Source organism: Mus caroli, chromosome 9 (assembly GCF_900094665.2).
Source record: "Mus caroli chromosome 9, CAROLI_EIJ_v1.1, whole genome shotgun sequence".
NCBI lineage: Eukaryota > Metazoa > Chordata > Mammalia > Rodentia > Muridae > Mus > Mus caroli.
The window spans coordinates 67400689-67424119 of record NC_034578.1 but is presented as its reverse complement, the minus strand read 5'-3'; the positions used below and the strand labels follow the sequence as shown (position 1 = coordinate 67424119).

General features: G+C 45.5%; 1 protein-coding gene and 1 long non-coding RNA gene across 2 annotated transcripts in view; one reads left to right on the top strand and one right to left on the bottom strand.

Annotated features, from left to right (window-relative positions):
- The window catches only part of Myo1e (myosin IE), a 195716-nt gene that overhangs the window by 155525 nt on the left and 16760 nt on the right, over positions 1-23431 (bottom strand). The gene's annotated exons all lie outside the window — the stretch shown is intronic.
- The window catches only part of LOC110301145, a 42623-nt gene that overhangs the window by 12086 nt on the left and 7106 nt on the right, over positions 1-23431 (top strand). The window lies entirely within an intron of this gene.

The window sequence follows — 23431 nt, the reverse complement described above, 5'->3', positions numbered from 1 at the left end:
AGTTCCCACAGTCACATGGTACATATACAGTACACTTACATACCTGCAGACAAAATACCCATACACATAAAATTTGTAAAAACAAACAAAAATAAAACCACAAAAAAACATTAACATGGAAATTAGTAGGCACAAAATGAAAAATGGTGTGAGCACCCATCTAAGGGTGTGGTGCAGACCTGGCTGCCATTGTGGGTGGGAGAGGACCTGGTAGTCATGGCGGCATGGATAAGCAGCTTAGGCTAGGGGTGCAGCTGGAGTGGTGGGGCCTGAGCCCAGGACTGCAAATTCCCTTCTGTGACCTAAGGGGACTTCTCCAGGCCCAGAAACCCCAGTGGCTGCCTGCAGCTGGAGGAAAGCAGGCCAAAGGCAGAGGGCTAGCAGAGCCTCATCTGAGCAGTGTGTGGTGCGGATGGAGTCAGTCAGACAGGGCCAACGTTAGCTACAACTCATACGTAGGAAGAGAAGGCTCAGCCAGTAAGCAGGTGGGATGGTCAAAGATGGTGGCAGTAAGTGGGAGACAAGCGCACACGCCTCTACGGATAGGAGGCAGCGAATGACATTTGCAGTATAAGAAAACCCAAGAGACTCAGTCATACAAGTCCCAAGGAAATAAAATGGGGGGTAGGGGTGGGGGAGAGAGAGGAACTACCTTCCTTTCAACAGGTTTAATGACTTAAATAAACTCATTTTTTTTTCATTTAGTTAAAAGAGAAAGCTCTCCAAATAATAGAAGCAGGGATGTTTGTGGGATGGCTGACGGCTTTGAATTCTGGGAGTGTCTTTGTCAGAAGCTGTGAGGTGAGCTGTGAGCTGCTCCACGCATGTCCCTCCACAAGGGGCAGGCTGAAATGGCTTACACAGTGCAGAGTAAGAGGGTATGAGTAGCATGCACTTTTAAAAACTTTTATTTTATTATTGTTTTATGTGCATGGGTGTTTTGTCTGGTGAATATCTGTGCACCACATCTGTGACTGGTACCCACAGGGTCCAGAAGAGAGCACTAGATTGGTTCCTTGGAACTAAAGGTAGAAATGGTTGTGAGCCACCATGTGGGTGCTGGGAATCAAACCCGGGTCCTCTGGAAGATTCGTCAGTGCTCTTGACGTCTTTTCCTGCCCCTGACTAACATACCTCATAACAAGACATGGCGGGTGGGGGGAAATATAGCTCAATGGTGGCAAGGTGGTGATGGCGCAGGCCTTTAATTCCAGCACTTGGGAGGCAGAGGCAGGTAGATCTCTGTGAGTTCAAGGTCAGCTTGGTCTACAGAGTGAGTTTCAGGACAGCCAGGGATCACAGAGAAACCTTGCCTCAAAACAAAACATATAATAGTAAGATTATTACTGTACAGCTCAGTGGCGGAGTATGTTTAGTATGTAGGAGGTCGTAGATTTGGTCCTTAGAATTGGGGGAGAGCGGAGGTGCAGGAGGGATGTACATGCCCAATCACTTTGTTAAGTGGTTTTTTCCTTTGTGAAAACATGCTGTCACTTTTTAGAAGTGAACATTTCCTCTTTATCTTTTTAGAATTAAACATAAACCACCGTTTTTTCCTTAAACTAGGGCAGGCTGTCAGAAACCGGCTCCGCACCTGCCTCATAGCAACATGTCGACATTGCAACAAGCTACCCTAGCTAGAGCTCAGGCAAGGCCTGGGACTTTACATCTGCCTGGCATTTTTCTCACCTGTCGAGTAGGGGGCATGATTGTTGACCACAGTTCATTCCAGCTCGTATGTCCCACACTGACTTCAAACTTACTGTGGGGCCCAGGCTGCTCTTCAGTTTCTGATCCTCCTGCCTCCACTTCCCCAGGGCCTGGATTATACATGTACCCCACCCCACCCAACCGTGTTTATGCAGTACTGAGGATCCTCTCCCAAAGCAGGTATATGTGTTGGGAGTGGGGAACAGGGTCACAATTGAGTGCCGATCTATGACACCCCGTCTCTCCCTCCCCACAAAGTAGGTCAGACAGGCACTGATATATACTTCACTTCAGCTATACTAAGTAGCGAGGAACTGAGGACTGGAGGCCCAGCTTGGGTTGCTACCGGTGGTGGTCAGACTTGAGACTCTTGTATCAGGCTTTTACATTCAGTGAGAGTCGGGCTTGGTGACTGTGATAAAAGTACTCTACCAACCCTGCTACATCCCCAGCCTCCGCACTTAGATTCCTTTACATTTTTATTTTATGTGTCTAAGTGTTTTACCTGCAGGTATGTCTGTGTACCACTTGTGTGCTTGGTCCCCACAGAGGCCAGAAGAAAGCCCCAGATCTCCTAGAACTGAAGTTACAGACGGTTGTAAGCCGTCCTGTGAGTGCTGAGAAAGGACTCAGGTGCTCAGGAAGAGCAGCCAGTGCTCTTTACCGCTGAGCCATCTCTCCAGGCCCCGTTCTTTAGAGTTTAAACCCTGATCAAACTTAAGTTTAGTTCCTGGTCTATTTGGGTACATGTTTATCATCAGGTGCTCAAATGAAAAAGGAAGAAGAAAAGAAGGAAAGAAAAGAGAAAAAACCCAGAGAACTATGTATTTCCCTTAATACGCAAATAATTTTCACTTCCTCTGGAAAAATGCACAGTAGAATAAGTCGTGAGGTTAGCCTAAACCTACCTACATTTCAATTCAAGAATCATGAGATCTGGGCTGGTGAGACGATGGCTCAGCCTGATAACGGGGGTTCAACCCCTTAAGCCTACATAAAGGTGAAAGGGGAAACCCATTTGCACCACCCTGGCCTCTGACGTCATTTGCCAAGGCACATCCCCACCTCCACCACATCCCATCGCATGCACATCAGAGAACAATAAACGAAATAAAATATTCTTTTAAATCCCAAGCTCTTTTTCAGTGTTGCAAGAAGTAACTGTTGATTTGTGATTTTTTGTTTGTTTGTTTAAATTATGTGTGTGTGTGTGTGTGTGTGTGTGTGTGTGTGTGTGTGTATGGTGGAGGAGGCCAGAGCTGGAGTTAAATGTTGTTGTGAGCCACCCAACCTGGGTGCTGGGAACTGGACTTGAGTTCTCTGGAAGAGCAACAAACGTTCTTGCATCTTGAGGCATCTCTCCAGCCCCACCTTTTGATTATTAAGAAATGTCCTGAGCCTATGTGACTCCCACACAGGGAGTTACATTTCAAGGGCACCAATACTGTTTGTGGTTTATGGAGTACCAGTTAAGGCAGCCACTGGTTCTTATGTATTTTATAGTGAGGCTTTAACTGAACGAAGGCGATGAGCCTCTCTCTGAAGAATCCTCCCGTCTGCCAGTAAAAGAACCGGAGAGGAACCGACACTCAGAAGAGCCTCCCTCAATGGCCAGGATCCTGCTCACCTCCCTGTAAAGAGTTTATGAAGAATTGCCATCTCAGAACAAATGGAAAGACACTCCTGAAACAGGCATTCCTTCCTAGAAACTGGACACTGGGCATGGCTTACTGACCGGAGTCTCAGTAGGAAGAGAAAATTAAAGTGAAACTGGCTCCCTTTGCAGGAAGGCATCTGCCCTTCCTTCTCACTGAGTGCAAACCACACCTGAGTCTGGTCATCCGCCCACAGTGTCCCATGACTGTGCCTCCCACGCTCCTGCTTCTACGACCAGTGTCGCTCAGGGCCACAGGGAGAACTGGCACCTGCTTAGCTTACTATTGACTTCAGGACGAGGGGCCAGGGACAGAACCCAGGACAGAATATTCTCTCCCACTGAGCTACACCTCCAGACCATACACTTGTTTTTAAAAAGACATTTTACAAAATTCTAAAAAAAGAAACCTAGTCTTAAATATCCCCCTTCTGTGCTGACACAGAATAAGCATTATATAAATATTTGCATTTATTTACTTTAAACATTGAACTGCTCTGTAGAGAATTCCAGAGGCCAAGAAGGGAGACAAGAAGGAACATTCTACATTATTCTAGAAGGAATTGCCACACTAGGAACAGAGCAATGCTGAGCTGCTTGTCTCTTTATACGTGGAAATGGTGAGGCAAGCTGATATTTAGTGTGCATGCGTGTGTGTGTGTGTGTGTGTGTGTGTGTGTGTGTAGGGAGGGGGAGGGGAGCAGTAACATCAAGGTCAGCTCTTATTTCTGCACACATCTCTGGCAAGGCTGAGACACCATGTCAATAGAGGGCCAAGGCTCCCATTCCTCTGAGGAGACAGTCTAGGTGGCTGGGATCGGCCTGTGCTAGAGGTGACAGAATTCCCAAGCCCATGACCCCACAGCATTGCAGAGAGCCTGGTGACTCAGGTGTCGGGCACAGAGAGTGAGAAAACCTGCAACCTTGAATGTTAGCTGGCAGTCAAAAGGCCTTGCAGAATTTAGCCTTTGCCCAATCAGTGGTAGCAGGTGAGAGCAAAGGGTACACTGTCATTCCCCAGGACAGGCAGTGGTCTTCTGCTTAGTTCTGTGCACAGACTGGCCAGATCTGTAAGGCTTAAGGCATGTGAAAATCTAGGGGCTGGGGCAAGAGAAGGGAACAGAGTTATATATAAGTATATATTCAAGAGAACAAAGCTAAGGCAGGGTTGGTTTACCTCTCAAGCTCCGAAAGGCTGTCACCATCCCACAGCTTAGCTTCAGTTCAACCCACCAAGAAAACCAGAGCCCTGCCATTCAGACAGACATTCAAAATAGAATTTGAGTCAAAAGGTTACACATGCAGTAAATATATGGAAATAGTTAGCAAGAAGTCATAGCCAACATTTCCTCCATGCTCAGTCTGGCTCTGAGTTCTTTGCTCTATGGGAAGCACAGCTCTGAAGTTAGGAAGACAGCCTCCCCTTGAAGCTTGCATTCCAGGCCACGAGACCCCATACTAGATCTGACTGGGCTCCTCCACCTTCCTTAACCAGCACTAGGGTGAGGTCTCTCCTTCCTGTCCATCCAGGATAGGATCCACGAGGTCGATGACTGAGTACCTCAGCTAGAACGTGGAATGCAGCAGAGGCTGGAGGGCCCTAGGATCTTATAACTAAAGGGTTCAGACACCCACGTAGCAATCTGACCTGCACACAGTTGGAAGAAAAATGGACCCGAGACTCAGGGTTATAAGCATTTGGGGTCACTCCAAACCCAAAGAGATTTTGACATCTGTTCAAAGAAGCCACAGGAACTTGGTAAAGGGCACTCAAGGGCCTCTGTGAGTCAAAGCAGAGGGGGGGGGGGGGAAGCCCACCCAAAGTTTCCCACAGCACGTCAGGGTTCCGTCCAAGTGGAGGGCATCATATGACTGGGCCATGGTGACTGCCAGCTGTCGAACACTGAGCAGGCCACTTCCGGCACAGCCACTGCTTGTTTTAAATTCCCTCTTAAGGTCTTTAAGAGCAAGCCACAGCTATTCCCACTTCCCAGAAGCCCCTGCTGCCTACAGCGTAAGCACAGTTCCCAATGGAGAGGGCGGACTGGTATTTCAAACATGAAACATCCAAATGTGGATTAATAATTTACCAATGACTCTAAACAAACACTGTCCACAGCGGGGGGAAATCACTCCCACTTTGAAACAAGAAGTCAGTCCAATTACCTCCATACTTTAGGAAGTAAAGTGCAAACAAAAATACCTTCTTATAAGTCAATATTTATTAATGCCGACGGTTCGTGGACTTTTTTTTTTTTTTTTTTGAGAATTAATCATTCCCAGCTTCAGCTGTCTGCTTCAGCAGAGAGTTCACAGCATTCTTCATGTAGAGTTCTGTACTCTTTGCCCAGATAAATTAATACATATTCCAAAGTCTGGGGCCACGATCAATGAAAACCACAGCGAATTCCTAAGCAGTAATAGATATTCCACGTGGCTTGAAATGCTCGGAGGAGAATTTTCTTAAGGGTAAGAATCAAAGTGCTGTAACTAAAGATCTTAAAAGTCAAAGCAGGCAGGCTTTCTGGGGTACCTACCTAATGTTCAAGACAAGGATCATTTAAGGTAAATGGCTCCCCGCCCTCCCTAGTCGCTGCTCTAATACAGAGTCTAGGCTTAGCATAAACTCGATGTTAGGTCAGTGCCATCAAGTTAAACGGACAGCACTGTGCAAACAGAGGCAGAGGTTCATGTAGGATAATTGCACATAAAAGTAAACACTCTCAGATAGTCCTGAGGGTTGCTGCCAGCCCTCTGCCTAAAGCAACCCACAGGCACATGGTGCAAGGGATAAGGGATATGTCTGGCCTCAAACTTGCCATCGGCCCACCTTGGACTCCTCAGCACTGGGGTTAGAGGTAGCCACATGGAAACTGCCCCTTTAGTCACAAGCACCTTCTTCTCAAACCTCTAAGATGAAAGAACGGATTTATTTTAGTTGTGTGTGCACATGTGTGTATGCACGTGTGTGAGTACCCTCCGAGGCCAGAAGCTGCAGTTACAGGTGGTTGTGAGCCACCCAGCATGGTGAGTGCTGAGTTCAGAACTCAGGTCCTCTATAAAAGCAGTATGAGCTCTCGACTGCTGAGCCATTTGTCTAGCCTCTTCCTCTTAGCTTTTGAGACAGGGTCTCACCCTATGTTATGAGTATTGGCCCTGTACCTGTGCCACAGCATCTTGGTTACCTAGTGTGCCACCATGTCCAGCTCCAAAATGTGTCTTTAGAAAAAAAAATTATTTATAGGAGTCCACTGTAGCTGTCTTCAGACACACCAGAAGAGGGCATCGGATCCCATTACAGATGATTGTGAGCCACCACGTGGTTGCTGGGAATTGAACTCAGGACCTTCCACAATCTAAACTTAATTAGGTTAGTTCCTGGCACATCTGTACAAGGTGCCAGTAGCACCCCCAAGTCTAAAGCTGCACCCACAAGCCTGTGGTGTAAGACTTGGGATTGGTCTCAGATTGCTTCTCTCTGTACCTCTAGGAGTTTTCACTCTGCAGTCCTATAATTTCTCAGCTTCCTCTAACTGCAGCTCTTGTATTATTGCAGGGTAGAGATGAGGTTCAAAAGACATGAAAGGAAACAGAAAGGCTCATTTTAAAATAAGGATAAGGTAAGGCTAATTCAAGGCGAATGCAGCCCAAAGCTCTCCTTTGTTAGCCTGGAATGTAGGCACTAGATAAGAACTGACACACAAGTAGAAATTAAGCCAAGAGTAAAAGCTACCCTGCAATTTTGCAGAGCATTTGCTCCCACCCATTTATCTTTTGGGACCTTCAAACCCTATGGCAGAGTGCTTACCTAGCACACACAAAGCTCTGGGTTTGATCCTCCAGCGTCATATAAACTGAGCGGCACGGTGCATGCCTATATCCCAGCACCTTGGAGATTAGAGGCTAATAATAATAATACAAATAATAATAATAAGTATTATTATTGTCATAAAAACTAAAGGTCAATGTTGGTGATATAGATTCAGGCCAGACTGGCCACTTGAGACTAAAAACAAAACAGGGGCTGGCAACATGGCTCAGTGGTTAAGAGCACTGACTGCTCTTCCAGAGGTCCCGAGTTCCATTCCTAGCAATCACATGGTGGCTCACAACCATCTGTAATGGGATCCAATGCTTTCTTCTGGTGTGTCTGAAGACAGCTACAGTGTACACATAAATAAAACTTTAAAAAAAAAAAAAGCCTGAAAGTGGAAGCAGATCAAGTGGACAGACAGGCAGACAGACAGCATTTCTGATTGGCCCGTGAGGAACTATGTTCTCAGAGAGGTTAACTCATCTTGCAAAACGTAGGCAAGGGGGAATTCAAAGTCTTCTAGTTGCGGTCACCCCCTATGTGAGATAAAGTGTATGACCAGGTTAATGCATCCAATAATGTAGCCAATTTAATGGAAAGGAAATCTAGGCTTGCTATAGCACTTACAAACACATGGACCATCTCAGAGTTAAAAGTGAACCCCAAGTCACAACTTGCAATTAGAGAGGAATGGAATAAAGCACAGGGGTCCCAGACTTCACTACAAGGGGCACAGGAAGGTGCATGCACACCGATGCACATGGATTAACACGAAGAGCAGTGACAGCCTCATGACAACTTGGAGCATCCTCCTATAAATCCACAGAATGGTCATCGTACAGTCTAACGCCAAATCCACACACACCAATTGTCCCCATTACTTAGAGCAGACCTTTGTGCTACCATAGAACAGGCGAGGACTCCAGAATTCATTCTGCTCGCTTTCTGTTAGTTGGCGCTAATTTTATTGCCACAACCAGCCCCACAGTGTTTTGTCTTTTTCTGAAGTCCTGGGTGAGGAAACCCTAAGGTCTTGCACATGCCAGCAAGTGCTCTATCACCAAGCTGTGCCCGCAGTCCTCTATGTGATTATTTACTTTGTATGCAGGTGCAATGGTGTGCTTGTGCATGCAGAGGTCAGAGGACAAGCCCAGGTTTCACCCCACCTTGTTTTCTGAGGCACAGTGTCTCATTGGCTTGGAGATCATCCTTTTAGCTAGACTTGTTGGACAGCGAACTTCAAGGATCGACGACCTTCCTAGGCCCCTTCCAGTGCTGGGGTTACCATCATGCACCACCATAGCTGCCTTTTTCATGAGTTCAAGGGACTAGAACTCAAGACTTCATGTTTACTAGACAAGCACTATTGACAGCTATATCTCAGACTTACATGTTGGGTCTTAAATGGGTGTCTCTATTATATAAAGAAGCTAAACAGTTGCTCGTCTTCCCATACGCCTCAGAGGTGTGGATATAAACATAGCAGGAGGTGAGTTTTGAGTTTGGCTTTCCTTTCTCTGAGGCCTTGGAGGGTCTACTGTCTGCGATGGCCTTACAAGGAGCCCTCTGGGGAGCAACCTAAGAAGGGCCACTTTTTAAAAATCTCTGCAATCTCACACCCTGACTCCACGTGCTGTTTTTCCAGCTGCTCCTTTAGCCATCTTGCTTCATTTCTACTACGTTCTGCATAAACTTGCCAATCTCCTACACCACTGGGAGAATGCCTCCTAGCCACCTTGGCCTGACCACACACACAGTCAGCCCTTTTCCCCTTGATGGATGGGGTTATCTTTCCTCTGAGCAAACTGATCTCCCACTTTCTTCCAGTTCTTTCCTCCCGCCGTTCCCTCAGCTTCTAGTTCTTCTCCCCGCCCCTATGCCCATTCCTGTGTTTACACTGCAAAGAGCACTTTCAGTAGATTCCTCTTAAGTTTCTATAGCTAAGTAAACACTTTGGAAGCAGTGAGACCTTCTAGACACAGACCCCAGTAAGAGGGAAGTGTATCACAGGCCAGCAACTTCCTGACTGAATGACCAATTACCCTCATCAGGAAACTCTGTGGTAGAGAATGTGTTTAAAAAATATTGCTCTGGGGGTGGGAGTGGGGTGGCTAGAGAGATGGTTCAGTGGTTAAGTATATCCTGTTCTTGCAGAGAACCTGAATTCAGCTTCTAGCATCCATCCTCCTAGGACACCAGCTTCTAGAGATCCAATATTCTTTCTGGCCTCTGAAGCTATCTTCTTTCTCTCTCTTTCTTTCTCTCTCTCTCTCTCTCTCTCTCTCTCTCTCTCTCTCTCTCTCACACACACACACACACACATCTAACACACACACACCTAACTCTCAAATTATTATTTACATAATTCCTTCCCCTTTTCTGCCCTCGACAGACATGTGAATAGGCAAAAAGCTTCTGGGAGCCAATCATGTAGTTCATTGTAGCCAGTAGCCATGCATGCGTGAGTTTGCTTGACAGTAATAGAAGTCCAGGTGTTTGGTGATAGCTGGTGACATCCGAGGTGCAGCAGAAGTGTGGGGCCACATCATAAGTCAGGACAGAAGTTTGATATCTGCCAGGAGTCTATGTTTTTTATCAATAGTCTTACATTTCAAAATGTAGCCAACCAGCCAAATAAAATCTATCCTATACACAAAGTAACTGAAGCTGAGGGCTGCCTATTGTAGCTGGGATTTCTGTGCATGTTACATGCATGTGAACGTGTGGATGTGCACACATGCAGAAGCCACACTAGGATGGCGAGTATCTTTCTCTATTGCTCTTCTGCTGTGTTCATTTGAGAAAGGGTCTCACTGTGTAAGCCAGGCTAGCTGACCAGTGAACTCTCAGGATCCGCCTGTCTCTGTATGTGGGTACAAGTACCTGGGCCTGACTTTCTATGTGTTAGTGATTTGAACTCAGGTCCTTATGCTTACAGGACAGGTCCTCTTATCCACTGAGCCATCTCCCCAGCCTTGGAGTCTTATTTTATTCTTGGGAGTTTTCCTTAATTTGAACATCTAATTAATTTATTAACTCAGCAAACTAAGCGACTGTGTCAGTATGCCAAGTCCTAGGAAAAGACTGTTGGGAGGCGGAGCTTCTGCCTCCCTACAGACCCCAGGAGCAGGAGTGCAGAGCCTGCTTCCTACTGGTTCAGCTTGCTTGACTAACATAATCTCAGATTAGAGGAATATGCGTCCACTCACATCAGCAGAATCTTGCCCTTCAAAGCCTCAACAATTCAGATGCCTCCTGGGATGTAAACAGGAAAATGCTACTGAAAGGCTCATACCCACTGCCCCTGGTAACGGACGGCATTGGTGACAATGTGGCAGAAATGGCTATTGGCTCAAAGTGGGATCTGATGGCAGTAATCAAACTATTGCTGGTGCTACTTGACAAATGCTTCGGCAGTCCTTCCAGTCACACAGGCGGCAGTGTGGTTCAAAACCTGTAGAGAGGGCTGGGGACATGGCTTCGTTGGTAGAATGCTTGTCTAGCAGGCTCGAAGTCCTGGGTTTGATCCCCAGAACCATATGGAGTGGGTGTGGTGGCTCATACCTGTAATTCCAGCACTGAAGAGGCAAAACAATTAAAAAACAAAAACAAAAACCCAAGGTCGTGCTCAAGTACATGGAGAGCCGGAGGCTAGCCTTGTCTACATGAGACCTTGTCTCAAAGAAAAGATACAGAAGAACACCTGAGAGAAGGCGCCTCTAATCCTTTTAAACGTACCAATGCACATGTGTATGTGTGTGGTATAATGCGTGTATACTTGTATATGTGTGTGTGTGTGTGCACACGCACGTATGTGTGTGTGTGTGGTGTGTGCGTGTGGTGTAATGTGTGTGTGAGGATGTGGACTTGTGTATCATGTGGGTGGAGGTCAGAGGACAACTTTGTGGAGATGGCTCTCTTTTCCTTTTCCTTTTCCTTGGGCTCTGGGGATTGAACTCAAGCAGACTGACAGGCTGGCATAGCAAGAGCTTTCTATCCACTGAGCCATCTCGCTAGCTGGAAACTCACCAAATCTTGCTACCAATTAGAAGTATTTGCTTTTTAGATCAGCATAAAACCCTCAGCACTTCGCTCCGCCCATCTGTGTATGCGTCATCTACAGGCCACGCCTCCAGAAGCTTGGGAGGACATGACCATGCAGACAGGAGAAAACGAGTTACAAAATATATCTACAAACCCTAGCAGAGAGTGGTACTTAGAACGTTTCAACAAACACATTAGTAGGAATAGTGGAGTCTTTCATAGTCTTTGATTAAAAAGTGAGTACAAAGACTGTGTCAGGGCTGGGTGTGTAGCTCAGTGGCAGGGTGCTTGCCTATGTAAACTATTCAAACTCTATGCCGAGTTTGATCTCCAACACTGAAGGGAAAGTAAAAAGGACCATATTAAAGAGATATTCATACCAGAATAGGTGTTACTAGCTTAATTTCTGTAGCTGGGATAAAACATCCTGATCAAAGCAATTCAGGAGAGGAAAGGGCTTATTTGGCTACGTCCCAGGTGACAGACAGTTCCTCATTTTAAGGAAGTCAAGGCAGGAACTCAAGCAGTGGTCACATCACATCCACAGTGTAGATCAGAGAGACACAAATGCACCCATCCTGCCTGCTTCTTGCTTCTAGCTTTCTCCTGCCCTACATAGTTCCCGCCCCTCTGTCTAGGGGATGGTTCCACCCACAATGGGCTGGGTCTTCCCACATCAACTAATAATCAAACCAATGCCTCCAGACATGCTGACAGGCCAACCTAATTCAGGCAACCCCTCATTCGGGCCCTCTTCCTATTATAGATTATAGATTATAATTATAGATTATAGGTTGTAACCTAGCAAGCTGACAGTTCAAACTAATCGCACATTGTCAAACTATACATGAGAAAAACAAGGACACTCTGGTGAAAGGTAAGACTACTGGGAAAAAATTTTCTCTCTCATCTCTTGAATAGCCCACAACTTTCTTGATGAATAAACAAAGTATAAATTAGATGGTAAAACTAAATAGAATAAGCTTTGGTACAGGTTAGTAGATGTGTGGGAGTTTTTCCCAGTAAAAGGTGGACTATCATCAAAGAATTTGTTAAAATCACTTGAAGCCACACCGAGGCACTTCACTGGCAAGCACACACAGGGACCTGCCAGACACTGTCAGAATTTGAGATTTGAGGGATTTTGAAAGCAGCTGGTGACCGCATCAGGACAGCATGGTTTTTACATCAATAAATCTATGTCGAATATGAAGAACAATAAAAACCGGACTTGGTCCTACATCAAGGGCGGCTTTGCACCTTCATCTCCTGCATTGGCCACATGATGCTCTTGGCTGAAAAAAAAAAAAACACAAGAGACCTGGCTGGGCTATCCTCAGATCTCTTTGAAGTCCGACACCTGCTTTTTCTAGTTACGTAGACACTAAGATGGACTCACTTTTAAAGCTCATTGGACCTTATGCCCCTGAAACTGGTTGCTATCAGACAGCTGAGCCATTATTTACCAATTAGCTTTTGTATGAAAGATGAGGTGGGCTCTTCTGCACAGAAGCCAATCCCCAAGGACAGTAGGAAAGGACTCATCCTGTGTGGAAGAAGGATACACACCGTGCTGGCTACACTCAGGTGTAAGGTTCTCTCAGATGCCACAAAAGAAAAGACAAGGAAGTGGAAGGGGAACTCATCTGTGACCAGGATCCTTGGTCTGGATACAATCAAGATACATTGTGTACAGTGTGAAAGAATAAGAGAGTCCTCAGCAGGTCCTATAGGCCATCTTCTCCCTACTATATACCCAGTGAATATAAAGGCTTAAAGATTTTTCTTTCTGGATTAAACAAAACAATGGCTCGCTAAGGTGGCTCATAAGTAAAGGGACTTTAGCACGGAGCCTGAAGATGACCCGAGTTTAACCCTTGAGATCCATCCACATCGTGGAAGGAAAAGGATGACTCCCACGAGTTGGCCTCTGACCTCCATCGTGCACTGTGGCACACACCCCTCGCCCCCGCCATTCATTTAAACAAACAAACAGAAAACCTTGGAGCAGAAAGGGGGATTTACACCTATAAGCCCAGCACTCAAGAGGCTGAGGGAGAACCAAAAACTCAAAACCAGTCTTAAGACCCTATCTCTATAAACAAAAACAAACACCACCAAACCCCATCTGTTTAATGTTCGTTTGTGCCTATCATGGGACTATTAGGGCTCAGAATACCATGATGTCTTTTATTTTTAAATTATGGCTTTCTATAAGTACGGCTTGGCTTTAGTTGTGTGGCCATATGAGAACTCTACAATAATTCAACAGCAGACCCTCTAAACCCCGAGTCTGAAAATGAACACGAATACTTCCATCTCACAGGTATGAAAACAGACAGAGCTGCCCAAGACACAAACAGGAGTCAAGCCTGCAGCTGATCCTGCACGATTTTTAGAGAACAATTCTTTCCTCTAGCTAAGTCAGGTCCACTACAGGTCTGAAAACAACATATATAGGAATTACAAAGAAACTGGTTTTGTGCCGGGCAGTGGTGGCCAGGTGGCTGGCCTTTAATCCCAGCACTCGGGAGGCAGAGACAGGTGGATTTCTGTGTTCGAGGCCAGCCTGGTCTACAAAGTGAGTTCCAGGACAGCCAGGGCTATACAGAGAAACTCTGCCTCGAAAAACCAAAAAAAAAAAAAAAAAAAAAAAGAAAGAAAGAAGAAACTGGCTTTGTTCAGTTGTTCAGCAATGGAGGCCATTATCCAGATCCATCAACAATGGACCTGATTACAATTTTTCTAAGGATAAATAATCATGTTTTTTTTTAATCGTGTAAAACCCATGTTCTGGTGTTGCATGTTTGGCATAGACCAGACCCACCGGACTTAAAAGAATGTTCACATTGTGTACCTTGCTCCAAGTACCACGCTCACAAAGCTGTTACAGGTCTATGCAAAACCCAAGCTTAGAACAACCGTTCCCCTGGGTAATGCTGTAAACGGCTTGAGCACACCCCTTGCCTCTCTTCATGATGTGGCTAGCATGGTTAGAGGAAGCTGTGTTTCTTTTGTCTCCATGGCTAAATGTCACCCAAGAGTATAGATTAATCAAGCTCAATTCTTCTGCAGGAATTGAGCTTGGTGATGTAGGCAGATCCGTCTTCTAAGTAGGTGTAACTGCATCTGATCCTTCGCAAGAGCTGCCTGTGCAATGAGTAAGTAGAATGGAACTTTAGAGATGGGAAGAGACTTTAGAAGTCTGGTAGCTGCTTCTGTTTAGAATTGCCCTCCACTTTCATTAAATAGGGGAGTTTTATAATAGCCACATAAACTAGGTCAGTGTTGAAAGTTTCCTTTTGCTTCAGAGAGAAGATGGAATGGATTCCACAGAACACAGTACATTCCTGACTCTCGGGTCCATGCTGGGCAGAGCAAACTCTCTTGAGTTTGCCAACCAGTTACCAGGATTGGCAACTGTGCTTGGTGGAAGTCCCCACACAGCCCACCGTCTGCAGTGATGGAGAGGAAATAGAGCCTGCCGGGGGTAGGGAGGGCCGAAGGTCTGTAACCTATCACAGGGCAAGAGCAGCGAGGTCTCTGACCCCTTTGAGTAAAAGTTATGATGCAATGGGAAAACCATGTAAGAGTTTAATGGGTGAAACCACAAGATCTCATCAATATTTAAAGGCAGACTTTTAAGCTGTGCGGTCGGCACTCACTCCATAAGGAAACTATCCGAGATGTCTTACTCATCTTGAATTAGTCCTGTCAGGTACTAAACAGCTCCCATCCATCTTCCTCCAACACAGAGACCCTTCCCAGGTCTTCTCCAGCGGTCCTGATCATACTGTGGAATGATAACACTTGTGGAATAGGTTTTCTGTATAACATAAATATGTTTCACCGTGCCTGGGCCTCTAACCATTATATTTAAAATACAAGATAACTTAAGGTGGAATTTTCTTCAGGTAACTCCTCCACATCTGAGTGGTCTAGCTGCCTGCCAATCACTCTTCCGGGCCAAGCTCACTCTAAGTCACAAAAGAGCAGTTCCAGGACCCCAGGCTTCTCTTCCCAGACCCTCTCTCTACTTTTAATTTCCCATCACCCATTTGCCTCTTCCTATCAATATTTTCCTTTTCTTTCCCATAGTCAACTCCCAGGTTCTTGTTTCTAAAGATCCTCAACTACAGAAAGTTGAGAATTAAATATATGGCACCCAGAACACAACTTAAATATGCATGATACAGAGGGGCTGTGGATGTGTCTCGGGCAGTACAGTCCTTGCTAACATGTATAAAGCCCTGGATTTGACCCCAGGTAGAGGCAGGGGTCAGGAGTTTCAAGATAATCCTTCGCTACATAACAAATTTAAGGCCAGTTTAGGATACAAAAGACCCTACTTCAGAAGAAAGGAAAGAAGGTAGGAAGGAAGAAAGAAAGAAAGGAAGGGAGCAGGGTAGTGGTGGCGCATGCCTTTAATCCCAGCACTTGGGAAGCAGAAGCAGGCGGATTTCTGAGTTCTAGGCCAGCCTGGTCTACAAAGTGAGTTCCAGGACAGCCAGGGCTATACAGAGTCTCGAAAAACAAACAAACAAAAAACCAAAAAAAAGAAAACAAAGGAAGGAAGGGATGGAGAGAAGGAGGGAGGGAAAGGAAAGGAAGGAAGGGAAATTCTAGTTTTTAAAAGAGAACCATTTTTTAAGCCTTGTTGGGATGTGAGATGACACTGTCCACATAAGCCTGGTGACACGAATTTCGTCCCAGAACCCACATAGAAATAAACAGAGAGAACTGACCCCCCAAACTGTCTTCTGACCCCCACACTCACACCCACAGCTGCTTCTGCGTCTGCATCTGTCTGTCTCTCTTTCTCACATACACAAACACAAAATCTTACAATAATAATTTAAAAAAAGAAAAAAATTAAAAACCTATTAAAATACAATTGAGTGGGAATAAATTAAATTTCTTCAAAGAAAAAAAAAGGAGGTCACTTTCAAATTATTCAAACCAAGGCGGGCTCTAGCCTCTGCTCAGATCTTCCTGGGGAGGAACACACAGACAGACTGTAGTGTGGAAACTCAGGAGGGTGGGACTGGTGGGATGTAAAGGCTGAAAAGAAAGAATGGTTTTCCCTGCTCTCAACTCTAACTTTACAAAAACCTTCTCTACGAGAAGTTTAAATTATGCAGGACATTTAAATTACGTGAAACAAACTGGTTCATAAAAAATTTTTTCTATCCCAAGGGAGGCCCATGCTTGCAATCACAGCACTCAGGAGACAGAAACAGGAGGATCATTTTGAGTTTGAGGCTGTGAGGCTAGCCTGGTCTACACAGCGAATCCCAGGTCAGTCAGGTCTACATACATAGGTTAAAAAAAAAATTAGGGGCTGAAGAGATGGATCAGTGGTTAAGAGCACTGACTGGGCTTCCAGAGGTCCTGAGTTCAATTCCCAGCAACCACATGGTGGCTACAACCATCTAATGGGATCCAATGCCCTCTTCTGGTGTGTCTGAAGAGAGCAACAGTATACTCACATAATAAATAAATAACCAAATAAATAAATTAATACTGAATGAATAAATGAATAAGTCATTACTTAAAATTCAACTCTATTTTCATATTGATGGTATGGGATCAAATTGTGAAATAACTTATTTAGAAAGAAAATTTCTAAGATGCATAATAAGTCTTTATGGAAAAGAAAGGAGCTGGAGGAAAAGGGTGCCCTAGACCTCAGGAGCCAGGAGCTACTTTCTCCCTAAGAGTGGACTTTGGAAGCCTTAGGCTATGAAGCAGTCGATAGCTGAACACTGCCTCCTTCAAACAGCCAGGGAGTGGCCCAGAGAAGGTTGACTGACCAGAAAAGCAGCTGAAGAATGTAGAGCTGAGAAGGCATCTGAAGCAAAGTGCAGACTGTGGCAGAGAGTAAAGGGTGCAGGTGTGGCTCAGAGGCGGAGAGCTCGCCCAGTGACTATGAGGCCTGGGCTCCATCTCCAGACACAGAGCTAGAAAGCCATGGCCCTGAATTGCTTGGAGCCTCTGTAACAAACAAGTCTGTGTCACATCCACAAATTGCTCAGGGGCTTCTTAGCCATATCAAGATTCAGAGGTTTCCAGTATAAGGCACAGCTCCAAAGTGGACTAGGTGGCCATCCCTGAAGGTGCCTAAGGCTGTCCAAAGGCTCACCTTTCACCCCCTCAGAATAAGGCTCCTTTTACAAAAGTAGGAATATTCAATAAGCAGTTTTCCAAAAGCAAAACACACAGGGCAAACCTGAAAAGCCTCCTGCTATTGTGCTTAATGCAGTTGGTAAATATATACCCTGATCAGTGTGCGTTGGTGTGAACCAAATCACAGCATAGTCAGTAATGTATATTTTCATGTAGCCCAGGCTAACCCTGAATGAAACTGGAGAACGACCTGGAACTCCAGCACTATACCCCAGAATGCTGGAATTACAGGTGTATACCACCACACTCAGCTTATTCAATGCTGGGAAAATCAAACTCAGGACGTCACATATGATGAGTGAGGGAGCACTTTATCAACTGAGCGATATACCCAATGCAATAATTCCTAAATATTCACCAGCTGTGGCTCTTAACCTTGACTGCTTTTGGGAAGCATCCAAGAAGCTTCAAAAAGTCACACAGCTACGTCTGCTTTCCACTCCCAGTCTGGTATGATGTAAGAGCTACAAAGGTGACTTTACAGAGAGTCTCTGGACCTCAATTTTCTAAGGACATAAAACTGTGTGGTTGTATCCCAAGGTTGACTATATGAGACAGGTTCAGCTCACAAAAGGTAGGTGCCATGAATGTATGGACAAAGAAAGTGAATGTATAGATTAGGAAGGCCCCTGTCTGGGAATGCGTGGGGATTTGGGGAACTCGTTAGGAACGTACCTAAGACTTGGGCATGGTAGACAACCCCAGGCAGAAACGAGGGAGACAATGATTTAAACCCTTATTAGTACTAATAATTACTTGGAAATTATGTCACTTTCCTCCAGTAACTTCAAATCTGAATATCTAAGGATATGCATATGTTTCTAGTGTTATCTTTAACTTTTTTTTCAATTGCTAATTTTTAGTTTGTAACTTAGTGTGTAAGTTCTCTTACACAGTAGCCCTAGGCTGTCCTGGAGCTCACTTTGTCACTTCAAACTCCTGGTAATCCTCCTGATTCCTTCTTCGCTGGGGAAGGAATTACAGGTGTGCACCACCACCAAAATCTGGCTTTTGCTTACATTCATTGTTATTTCCTAATTAACAAAAGATTTTTAGTGTGGTTGAAGTGGATCTAAACATGTTAAGCACGCTTCAAGCCTCGGCTGTGTGCATGTCCCCCAGCCAGGACGAATGCAGCAAACAGTGTGCTTCCTCCAGCCTCGTAATGCACCTTCCACTTGTGGAAGGGTAAAGAGAGCTCTTCTATTCAGAACATTCATCTTGCGCCAAACCAACCAACGGGAAATTATGTGCCGGGGCCCGTGGAGCAGAGAGGGTCCAGTTTCTTAAATCATTTCTAAACTGATTCCACTGGCCTCCAATTTGAAGTACTTCCTTAGTGGACAATCTATAAAAAAAAAAAAAAAAAAAAAAACTGGAGAGAAATGGCAGAGCGCCCCTAAAGTTCAATAAATTAGTTTTTAAAATGCTAATGAGGTAAGTATATCGGCAATTCCTGCCTCTCATTCTGGGGGCCAGGTAGTAAAGTCAGAAAAGAAAACAGAAGGGTGGAGAGGGGGAAAACCCAGCACTAGGCTCGCAATTACACTGGGAATTAATTACATGTGCTCTGAGATGATCTGAGTATTTGTAATCCTATTATTAACATTGTTAGGCTCCCTGTGTTTTTAAATTATTATTTTATTTATGCCCCCCCCCCCAAGGCAAGGTCTCATATGTCCCTGGATGTCCTAGAACTCACCAGGCTGGCCTCAAACTCACAGAGATCTGCCTGCTTCTGCCTCTCAAGTGCTGGGATTAAAGGCATGCACCACCACACCTGAGTTCTGGCTTCTTTTATAAACAAATGAAATTGGAGTTAAATCATATAGGAAACAGTGGGGGTGGGGCAAGGTAGAGGGGCTCCAGGAGCCTTCCTCCCTAGCCTCCTGCCTGTCTCTGCTTTAGGGTGGAGTAGATCCCACACAGCTGTCTGACTCACTTTCACACCCGGGCTGGAGGACACACTGAGTCATGGTTTCATTAGCTTTGATTCAGTATGATCTTACTTCCAGAAGTCCAGATTTGGGAGTCCCAAGAGAAGAATAAAAAAGATTCAGATGAAATTTAAAAATTCAAATTTTATAACAGCTATTGTTTAACTAAGGATGGGGGTGGGGTGGGAACTCAGGACTGAGGGTGTAGCTCAGTGGTAGAGTGTCTGCTAGCCCTGGGTTAAACTCTGGGATACCTCAGAACAGCAACAACAACCAGAGTGACCAGATGATGGCCATCCACTCTGGGGGACCACCTGTGTCAGAGAAGGATCATAATCATAACTCACTTTAGTGCTGGGACATGGTCTGGGAAATGCCAGCACTTGGAAAGTAGAGACAGAGGAGCCACAAGTTCAAGGCCAGCCCCAGCTACTCAGTGAGTTTGAGCACAAGGTGAGCTACCTGAGGCTCAGTTTCAAAAAGCAAAAGACTCAACCTGATATTCAAGCACTGTGGAAGACCAGGGAGGGTTGATGGAGTACAGAGGTGCGTGAAAGCCAAGGTGGGGGGAATACACACACACACACACACACACACACACACACACACACACGGTGGTAAGGTGTGGTTTGTATATGCTTGGCCCAGGGTGTGGCACTATTTGAAAGTGTGGCCTTGTTGGAGTAGGTTTGTCATTGTGGGCATGGGCTTTAAGACCCTCATCTCAGCTGCCTGGAAGGAAGCCAATCTTCCACTAGCAGCCTTCAGATGAAGATGTAGAACTCTCAGCTCCTCCAGCTTCATGCCTGCCTGGATGCTGCCATGCTCCTGCCTTGATGATAATGGACTGAACTTCCGAACCGATAAGCCAGCCCCAATTAAATGTTTATAAGAGTTGCCTTGGTCATGGTGTCTGTTCACAGCAGTAAAACTCTAAGACATAAGATCATGTGTGTGTGTGTGTGTGTGTATGTATACACAAACACATATGGTAAGGTCTCATACACACATATTTTATATATATCTATGTATATATATAATATATAATATATATAATATATATTTATATAGAGAGAGATCTCCAATACACCAAGGAGTGGAAGTCACTTCTCACCTCAGGAGACAGATCCTTCAGTTTTCTTGAAGCGTTCCTAACCTGACTCAGCTACTTCTCATTTTGAAGTTTATTCCTGAACAGTCAACATGAAACTCTTTCAAAGAGAACTTGTTAATGGCTGGAGATAGTGGGTGACATGGCTCAGCAAGTAAAGGCGCTTGTCACACAAACCTGGGCGACCTAAATGCCACCTTAGGTATATAGATGGACTCCCACCCACACGGTAGGAGGAAAACCAATTCCTCAAAGTTGTCCCGTGACCTCCAAGTGCAGGCTGTGACGTACCTGCCCTCACACAAACATCGTTTATACACAGGCAATTAAGAAAAAGACCACAGCAATGGCGGTGGTGCACGCCTTTAATCCCAGTACTCGGGAGGCAGAGGCAGGTGGATCTCTGAGTTTGAGACTAGCCTGGTTTACAGAGTGAGTTCCAGGACAGCCAGGGCTACACAGAGAAACTATGTCTAGAAAACAAAACAAAACAAAACAAACAAAACAAAAATCTGCAGTGAGACTTCTGAGGATCAGATCGGTGGCAAGAAAGGGAAGTCCATGGAAAACGACCTGAGGGCTGTGTCCTATCAGAACTACAAAGAATATGGGGAAATCAGTCCATTCATTTGCCCGGTATTTCAGAGAACCTGTTTGTGCGAGCTATTGGCAGGACATAGAATTCAAGATGCTCTCTGTAGCTTTCATATGACAGGATTTCTGGAAAGTACAGGTGACCTGAGGCAGAAATCCACCCTGCAGGGGATTGAATTCAGGGCCTCACCTATGAAGCCTGTATTCTGTCCCTCAGCTAAGCTCTATGCTTAGCCCTATTAACACAAGGTGTCTACCTGCTAGTACACCTGGCGGGGGGGGGGCAGTTTATATGTGAACTTGGGTGTACATGATGTGCGTGTGTGTGTGTGTGTGTGTGTGTGTGTGTAAGTCAGAGGCCAACCTCAGGATTCACTCCTCAGGCATAAACTGCTGCCCACCTGACTCCCCCTTTTCGGCTGGGATTACAGGGGCTGACCCCACAGCTAGCTGTGTTTGTGGGTTTGCTTTGTTTTGAGACAAAGTCTCACAATGTAGTCCTGGCTAGCCTCGAACTCTCTGAGGTCTTCCTCTTGCCTTTGACTATTTCACTGGTTCTAGAAGTTTTGATGGGCTAGTTCAGAGCCATTGGTCAAGGTACCAAGGCTGGAATCAATTGCAGCCACAGAAAGGATCCTCTGAGCTGAAAGGTCTCCTATCCTGCTATGGGCAACCACTGTACATCTAAGGAGAACAAGCTGACTCTAGAATTGTCCAGGGGAAAAATACGCCCCCAATACCACCCCTAGGAACTGGTGGATGGTTAACTGAGCAGGATAATTAAACTGGTGGTTAGTTGGGTCTCTCAAAGTTTGAGATATCCCTGTATCCTGTCCTTAGAAGATGACATGCTAGTCAGCAAAGACTGCCTCTGGAGACATGATCAGACCCACGTTCCCTTGCTTAGCTACAGTGTTCCCAGCTGCTCACTCAGGATCCCAGTTAAATGCAGATTCTGAGTCAGGAGGCCCTGGGTTGGAGCTGAAAGGCTTGAGTATAATGTTCCCTGGGTCACAGCGCTGCTGGTCCCTCAGGCCAAAGGTTGCAAACGCACGTTTGTGGGAAGAGACAGCGGCTCTCTGAAGCTAACCCAGAATCTGTACCTGTCCTGTGCCACTTCGTTGATGGTGATGAGGGGCAGGGTACTTGACTCATTTGCCTCTTGTTCAGTAAAAGGAGGGAATCTGACAAACACATCAACTACAAAGGATGCTCCGATGTGAGACAGCATAAGCCAACTCTCAGTAACTGTGAGTACCAAGGAACGTCACTTCTTTCTTGTGCATATGTACGCTTGTGTGTGTGTGTGTGTGCGTGCACGCGTGCATGTGCTTGCATGCGTGTGGGTGTGTGTGGAATTCATGTGCCAAGGTGCAGCTGTGGCAATCAGAGGACAACCTTGCCAAGCGTCAATCATTCCCTTCCACCTTGTCTGAGACAGGGTCTCTGGCTAGCTGGCACACACACTTCCAGACATTTCCATGTCTTTACCTCCCAAGGGTTCCCTCATCTTTACCTCCTACACCACCAGCTCCCTGTAGGATCCCTGGGGAGACAAGATGGATGCCACTGCATCCAGAATTTGGGCTCTAGGGGTCTGAACTTACGTCCTCAATGCGTATAGCAAGCCATTTTCCCAGCTCAGTCTCTTTTCCGAGGCACCCACAGCACCTGGAAGGTTCTGAAGTCTGCAGTAGAAATGACTGAGAACAGAAAATCCTGGACAGGGGAGCAGCCACAAAAAAGCTATAGCCCCATAAGCCTGCATGGTTGCAAGCACTTCCAAAAATAGCCTTTTCCTGTGTTTGTTCCTGTGATTTATGACAGTAAGACCTACCCTAGGATTTCCTAGCTGGAGAATTCTCAAAGGCCAGAGTTCAGGAAGAGGAAGCCTTTCTTCCCTAAGGAGGCCAGCACACCTAGACAGAAGCACCATCAATGAATTTCACCCTGCTTAGCCTCCCCTTCCCAAACGCCAAACTACAGCCCGAGGGAGAACCCTCCACAGTGTATCATAAAGTCCTTTGATCTAACTTGCTTGATTTGTACAGAAGTTATAAAAATGCACTTACTGCATGGAATCATCTTAAATGTGGATAATAAAAATTTATTATCACATGCAAGTAGGAAACTCTTGCCTATGGTATATATAACATATATTATAATCACATTTACTGGGAGTTTGTAGCTTTCGCCTAGCAAAGTATTACCATTCCTTTGTACATGTTAATATTTACCCCTGAAAACTTAAAGTCTGTGAATCCAAGTGTCAGGTTCCAAGATAATGTAGACAGAGTGTATACTGTTGTTTTTGTTTTTAATTGGATCATTTTCTGTTTCATGCAGCGCTCTCCCTCCCCTCCCCTCCCTTCTCTCTCCCC